We start from the raw sequence: 8087 nt of genomic DNA on the forward strand, positions 1-8087 counted from the left end.
GGCTCCCCCCTCTTGTAGACCGGTCTCCCAGGGCACGGCAATCACGGAGATGAGATGAATGTTCGGGAGAGAGAGGGAGCTGCCTCAGCTCTGGTGCTCAGAGGGAAGGGTGAGCACCTTTCTTGCCCCTCTTCCCTTCAGCTCACAGAACTGCACAGAAGCAAAACCACAGGAGCAGTGGAGGCGGGGGAGGTGGGCACAGGGTGGGGAGGTGGGGGGGGGGGAGGCGGGGGAGGTAGGCACAGGTGGGCATCTGTGGCCCCGACTCTCACGGGCTTCCAGAAAGAAAACATGGAACTCTAGCTGTACAACCCTGAACAGGGACGCCACCGCGGTCTGCATGCTTGCAGGGAAGGGGTGGTGGTGGTGGCGGTGGCGGCGGCGGCGGCGGCGGCGGCGGCGGTAGCGAGGGACTTCATTTAGGGGTACGGACACAGAAGGGGACAGTGCCGTGGGGCTCCACTTGTCTCTAACCCCGGCCCCACTAGGCATGAAACAGAAGCTGCCAGCTCAGGATTTGTACCAGGACAGAGCTATCGAGCACAGACAGAGTGTCTACAGTGAAACCTCACCCCGAAGGTGGTGTGTCGGAGACTGCTAGGTGATTACTCCAGGGTGGAGCCCTCATCAAGGGGATTAGTGTCTTTCAGAAAGAAAGGCTGAGGAGCACCCACTGCTTTCCAGCATGTGAGGGCACAGCAGGCAGAGGGCATCTGTGCCAGGAGGTGCACCTTCTGGAGACACTGAATCTATTGCCTCCTCCTCCATTGCTGGGCTTCCTGGTTTCCAGAGTAGCCAGGAATCCATGGTCTTGTTGGCCTGGTGTCCAGCGTGTGGAGTCTGTTCTCATGGCCCCAGATGGGAAAGGAGCCTCACTAAGAAATGGAGTACACTAGGGAGGAGGCTTGGTGTCTACCAGAGAGAAGCCCTTGCCAGCCTGGCCCTGTGTGGGAAGAGGTGCCCTGGCACCCTCTAGTGAGGGCTGCTGGTTAGTGTGACTCATTCACAAGGACACTCATGCCACCCTTCCCAGGAAGAGGAGCAGCTGCTGAGCAAACAGACCTGGAGGCAGCAGGGAGCTGTGCCAGCACCTGGAGCATGGCTCTGCCTTTCTTTTTTTGTGTGAGGACAGGTAGCCAAGGCAGAAACCACACGATGGAAGCGCCAACCAGAGCGAATGCTGCTCCTGGAGGAAACGGGTCAGCGAGTCAAAATGATCATCATAGAGGCATTGGAGGAGATACTATGACCCCAAAACCAGAGCAGAAGCTGGGGCAAGGACGCGCCAGAGAAGGCTGAGTGACAGGAGGTACCGTTGTCAAAATTAAAAGACCAGGGCAAAGATGGGGGATGCATGCAAGGTAGTTCCCCAGGTGTTAGGAAGGAAAGGTAGAAAGGCAAATGGTCAGAGGGGACATCTGGACATGATCAAGCAAGACACCCAAATGTGCTGAGCAGGAGTTTGGAGAGAATGAACAGCCAGGGATTGGAAGGGAGGTGTCTTGGCTCCTACCATTGTTGAGACAGATTTTTCTGGAATTGGAGGCTTGAAACAACTTGAATGTGTTACGTTGCCTGGCTACAGAGGGCAGAAGTCCCAAAATGAAGGAGTTAGCAGGACTTGTGGAAGCTATAGAGGAGGTGACTTCTTACCTCCCTGCCTGACTTCTAGCAGTCACCTCCATTCCTTGGTTGGTGGCCCCTTTTCTGGCTTTAAGATGATCTTCAAATCTCCTGTAACCCCTACTCAGACCCTCACACCACCTTCTCCCCTCACTCCACTGTTGTTCCTCTCATCTGTATCGACACTGCCTCTCCCCCCCCCATCTGTCTATCATCTGCCTATCTATCTATCTATCTATCTATCTATCATCTATCTATCTATCTATATCTGTCTGTTTATCTTCTATCTATCATCTATCTATCTATCTATCTATCTATCTATCTATCTATCTATGTCTGTTTATCTATCTTCTATCATCTATCTATCTATCTATCTATCTATCTATCTATCTATCTACCTACCTACCTACCTATCATCTACCTATCTGTCCATTCTACCAGTTCTGCTCCTTCAGAGAACCCTAACCAATACAGATGCCAAGAAAGTCTTTGAGAAATTAAACGAGGGCATGGAAGTTGGTGACCATCCGTACACAGGCATTCCTCTTTCTGCTGTCACCCACCCATTCAGCTTTGGGTTTTTTTTTTTTCTTCATTGTTGCTTAACCTACCAGGAAGCAATCAGATAATCGAAAAGCAATGGGAGGGGTGAGACCGGAGAGAATGGTCTGTAGACACAGATCACAAGATGCTATGCTTGGGAACCTTGAAGCGCTAGAGGAAAACTGATTCAGCTTGCCAAAGCAAATGGACCCACCATACCCGCCATTTTTTACACACCTGAAGTAAAACAATAAGAGGAATCCCACCAGGAGCCCACGGGGAAGGGCAAGGAGGCTTGACAGACATTCCTAGTGCTGTGGAATCCTGCCCCCCCCCCCCGGTCTCCATCTTGCTCCATCCTGTAATCTGTAGTGGAAGAGTCATCAACTGGGAGAGGGAACAGTGTCTTCCTTATGAGACTGCTATAGCAGTCCTAGCAAAGCCCTCTGTAAACGCTGCTGCTGCTGCTGCTGCTGCTGCTGAGGCTGGGTGCAGCCCTGCATAGGTGATGCAGCCCTCTGTAAATGCTGCCGCTGCTGAGGCTGGGTGCAGCCCTGCATAGGTGATGCAGCCCTCTGTAAATGCTGCTGCCCCTGCTACTGAGGCTGGGTGCAACCCTGTATAGGTGATGCAGCCTCTGTAAACACTGCTGCTGCTGCCGCTGCTGAGGCTGGGTGCAGCCCTGCATAGGTGATGCAGCCTCTGTAAACGCTGCTGCTGCTGAGGCTGGGTGCAGCCCTGCATAGGTGATGCAGCCTCTGTAAATGCTGCTGCTGCTGCTGAGGCTGGGTGCAACCCTGCATAGGTGATGCAGCCTCTGTAAATGCTGCTGCTGCTGCTGCTGAGGCTGGGTGCAACCCTGCATAGGTGATGCAGCCCTCTGTAAATGCTGCTGCTGGTGAGGCTGGGTGCAGTCCTGCATAGGTGATGCAGCCCTCTGTAAATGCTGCTGCTGCTGCTGCTGCTGAGGCTGGGTGCAGCCCTGCCATAGCACTCACCCGAACACAAGGTGGTACAGAGCAGAATCCCTGTCACATCGTGAGGTGAGGACACCACTGGGTTCAACCTCACACTCCTGGCCTTGTGAAGAGAACACTTCTCTTAAAGATCCAGCAGAAGGCCTGAAGAGACGACGGTTCCGAGCATAAAGGGGCATGCCACCATCACTCAGATGACCTGAGTTTGATCTCCACAACTCCTGCAAGTTGTCTTCTAATCTTCATGTGTGCACTGCAGTACATGCTTACACACACACACACACACACACACACACACACACACACACACACAAAATTAAAATATGGTAAAATATTAAAGACCCAACAGAAGGAGATAGGCATTCATCTTCCAACATGAAACTTATTTACCTTTATCTGATTTTTTTTTTTTTTTTGGTTTTTTGAGACAGGGTTTCTCTGTGCAGCTTTGCGCCTTTCCTGGGAACTCACTTGGTAGCCCAGGCTGGCCTTGAATTCACAGAGATCCGCCTGGCTCTGCCTCCCGAGTGCTGGGATTAAAGGCGTGCGCCACCACCGCCCGGCTAACCTTTATCTGATTTTTTAAAGAAAAACATGCTATTTTTTCGAACATGTGAAAGTCACTAATACATTAAACAGTTAAAGGAAAAGCTGTCAATATGCAAGATTAGATGACTTAGTTTGGCGGTTATTTTGGAAACTACAGAATCGAATGGAAATATTAGGAATGGGAACCACTGCCACAGAGATGAAGATGTTCTCAGCAGCCAGGAGTCAAGGTGAACTTGAAGGCAATCTCACAGAAACACTAGAAGAAAAGCAAGCAACACCACAGCATTGAAACAAAAGACCAGTAGCCCACGGGCCACAGGAAGAGCCAATAATAGCACAGCTCACACCTCGGCTGCTCTCCTCGTGCTGAGACCAAATATCTGACCCAAAGCAACTTAAGGAAGGCAAGTTTTATTGCCGTTGTGGCTCAGAGGAAGGCACTGGAGAGGAAGCAGCTTGGTCTGTGGTGTCAAGGAGACAGCCAAGGAAAGGTAATGCTTGTGTCCCACGGCTTTCTTCTGTCTCCCCTTCAATTCGGTACAAGACCCCATCCTGTGGGACAGTGCTGCCCACAGTCAGGGTGGGTCTTTCTCCCTCAGTTAAACCTCTCTGGAAACCCCTCATGGGTATGCCCAGAGATGTGTCTTCTAGGTGATTTTAACTACCACTACATTTGTAAGGCTAACTACCATAACTACACCCCTCGTCACCTTGACACCCAAGACAATGACCGTAAGAAGGCCACAGTTCTTCCCAACTTAGCATAGCCATCTGATTCCCAAAGCCCCCACAACCTTAGACTCCCACTATCGTTCAGAAGTCCAGTTTGAGGTCTCCTCTGAGACTCAAGAAGAACTCTTACCTGTGAGATGCCTATAAAACCAGAAAAGCAGACCCAACCCCACTTGCTATCAGGAACCCTGTAACCACCACCTGTGGCGTGGACCCAGATAGACTACCTGCACACCCCCCCCCATTCAGGTTTCCCCACTCCTGTGGCTACTCACCATGGATACCCACCCCCTCTTGTCCCATCACCTTGCCAGATCCCAGCCCAATCCCCATCAGGTATCTCCAGCCATCACCTAGGACCCAGAGTTTCAGAGTTCTTCCAGCTGCCTGACTAGGACCTTTGAGTTGTTCTATCTGGCCTCAAGACACAAGTCCAGCCTGGTCTACAAAGTGAGTTCCAGGATAGCCAGGGCTACACAGAGAAATTCTGTCTTGAAAATCAAGAAAGGGAGAGGGAAGGAGGGAGGGAGGGAGGGAGGGAGGGAGGGAGGGAGGGGGAGAGGGGAGGGGAAGGGGGAGGGAGGGAGGGAGGGAGGGAGAGAGAGGGAGGGAGGGAGGGAGGGAGGGAGGGAGGGAGGGAGGAGAGAGAGAGAGAGAGATTGAGATTTAAATGGTCCCAATAAAAAGACACAGACTAACAGACTGGATTAGAAAAGAGGATCCATATTTTGATGTCCCCAAGAAACACACATCACCATCAAAGACAGGTACTTCCTTATGGTAAAGGGATGGGAAAGGGTGTTCCACAAATGGACCAAAGAAACAAGGATGTGTGGCTATTCTAACATCTGACAGACTAGACATCCAGCGAAAGTAGTTACAAGAGATAAGAACAGTTCATACTCATTAAAGGAAAATTCCATCGACAGGCTATTACCATCCTACACATACATGCACCAAACACAGGGACACCCAATTCATAAAAGAAGCATTGTTAGAGCTAAAATCACACTGATCCCAATGCAGTGATAGTTGTTGATTTCAATACACCATTTCCACTAATAGACAGGCCATCTGGATATAACTTAAATAGAGATACCCTGGAATGAAATGACATCATAAATCAAATTAACTCGACAGATATCAACAGAACATTCCACCCAAATACTGAAGAATACATGTTCTTGTCAGCAACCAAGGGAATAATCTCCAAAATCAAGCACATATTAGTATACAAAGCAAGTCTGAACAAGTATAGGGAAAATGAACATCACATGCTACTTTCTATTTGAACACAATGGAATAAAGCTACATACAACAGTAATAGAAACTACAGAAAGTACACAAACTCATGAAAATTAAACAATGCACAGGCCGGGCGGTAGTGGCGCATGCCTTTAATCCCAGCACTTGAGAGGCAGAGGCAGGCAGATCTCTGTGAGTTCGAGGCCAGCCTGGGCTATCAAGTGAGTTCCAGGAATGGCGCAAAGCTACTCAAGAGAAACCCTGTCTCAAAAAACAAAAAAACAAAACAAAACAAAAAAACAAAAAGAAAAAAAAAAGAAAATTAAACAACACACTACTGAATGATATTGCATCAAGGATGGAAATTTAAAATTTCTAGAATAGAATAAAAATGAAAATAACATATGCCAAAATCTATGGCTCTAATGAAGGCAGTCTTTGTTTTATGATGTGCATTGGTGTTTTGCCTGTATGTATGTCTGTGTGAGGATGCCAGATCCCCTGGAGTTGGAATCGCAGACAGTTGTGAGCTGCAATGTGGGTACTGGGAATTGAACCTGGGTCTTCTGGAAGAGCAGCTAGTGCTCTTAACCACTGAGAAATCTCTCCAGCCTGATGAAGCCAGTTTTAAGAGGAAAATGTACAGCTCTAAGTGCCTACATTAAAAAAAATTCAAGAGATCTCAATTAATAACTTAATGATGATATACTTAAAGCTTCAGAAAAACAAGAAGAGTCAACACCCAAAAAGAGTAGACAGAAAGAAATAATCAAACTCAAGGCTGAAATTAATGAAAAAGAAACAAAACCAAATAATACAAAGAAACAATTAAATGAAGTTTGTTATTTGAAAAGATTAAAAAGATTGGCAAATATTTAGCCAAATTAACCAAGAGAGAGGACCCAAATTAATAATATTAGAGATGAAAGGGGGATATTACAACAGACACCAACTTTATAATAGATAATTATAACATCATTATCGCAGAATCATAAGGACATACTTTACAAATCTGTATTTCAGCAAACTAGATAATCTAAAAGAAGTGAATAAATTTCTAGATATATGGATAAATGTCTAGGTCTATCAAAGTTAAGTCAATATAAAATAAATAATTGAAATAGACCCATGACATCCAATCAGATAGAAACAGATATTAAAATTCTCCTAACTGAGGGAGAATTAGCCTTTCTCAGGAATAAGCCCCCTTATTGGTTATCCAATACAAAGTGATTAGCCCTGAAACCATATACACATAAAAAACAAAACAAATCCAGCAGATTGTATTTATATTTGTGCATCTGTGTGTGTGTGTGTGTGTGTGTGTGTGTGTGTGTGTGTGTGTGTGTATAACAAAAAGAATCAAAGAATCAAAGAAAAAGAGGCTCTCAGTTTGAAAGTGGAGGTGCATCGGAGGGGTTGGAAGGAGGGTACTTGAGAGAAGCTGGAGGGAGGAATGGGTGGGGCAAGTGATGTAATTCTATTTTAACTAAAATGTATTATAAAATAAAACGCTCCCAACTAAAAAAAGCCCCGGGCTAGAGGGATTCGGTGCAGAATTCTACAAAACCCTCAAAGAACTAACAACAATACTCTCCAAATCATTCCACAAAAGGGAACATTAAGTAACATTTTAAAATTCTTTATACAAAGCCAGCACCACCCAGTTGCCAAAGCCAGACAAGAGCCAACAGAAAAGTCCAGGACTGGAGAGATGGCTCAGTGGTTAAGAACACTTGCTTCTCTTTCAGAAGATACAGATTTGACTCCCAGCATCCACAGGGTGGCTCGCTCACAACCATCTGTAACTCCAGTTCCAGGGGAATCTGAAGCCCTCTTTTGACTTCCTCAGGTACCAGGCATGTTGTACAGGGTGTGCATACACACATGCAGGCAAAACATTCATCCATGTAAATAAATAAAATACATCTAAAACTTAAAAAAAAAATTGTAGGCCAATACCTGTAATGAACACAGATACGAAGTTACTCAATAAAACATTTGCAAACCAAATTCAAGAACATGTCAAGGGGTTGGGGATTTAGCTCAGTGGTAGAGCATTTGCCTAGCAAGTACAAGGCCCTGGGTTCGATCCTCAGCTCCAAAAAAAAAAGAAGAACATGTCAAAAAGATTATCCACCATGATCATGTCAGTTTCATCCCAGAGATACACAGATGGTTCAACATACATAAATCAATAAACATAATTTCAACATAAATAGACTCAAGGATAGAGGCTGTTTGATCATCTTATTAGATGCAAATTGGGGTTTTCAGTGGGCAGGATACAGAATAAGCATTTAAAATTATACAATATCTCTCTGTGATAGAGATTTTATTACAGATTATTACAGAGAGACAAAGGGAAAAGAATAGGAGACTCAATAGAAGAGCAGGGTAAAGGAGGGACCATGG

General features: G+C 46.4%; 1 non-coding gene across 1 annotated transcript; it reads left to right on the forward strand.

Annotated features, from left to right (window-relative positions):
• The first annotated feature begins 7705 nt into the window (after positions 1 to 7705).
• On the forward strand, positions 7706 to 7778 carry Trnaa-agc. Its single transcript has one exon. It is a non-coding gene; the product is annotated as a tRNA-Ala (tRNA).
• The last annotated feature ends 309 nt before the right edge of the window (positions 7779 to 8087 follow it).

This window comes from Peromyscus leucopus, chromosome 1 (genome assembly GCF_004664715.2).
Source record: "Peromyscus leucopus breed LL Stock chromosome 1, UCI_PerLeu_2.1, whole genome shotgun sequence".
NCBI classification, from domain to species: domain Eukaryota; kingdom Metazoa; phylum Chordata; class Mammalia; order Rodentia; family Cricetidae; genus Peromyscus; species Peromyscus leucopus.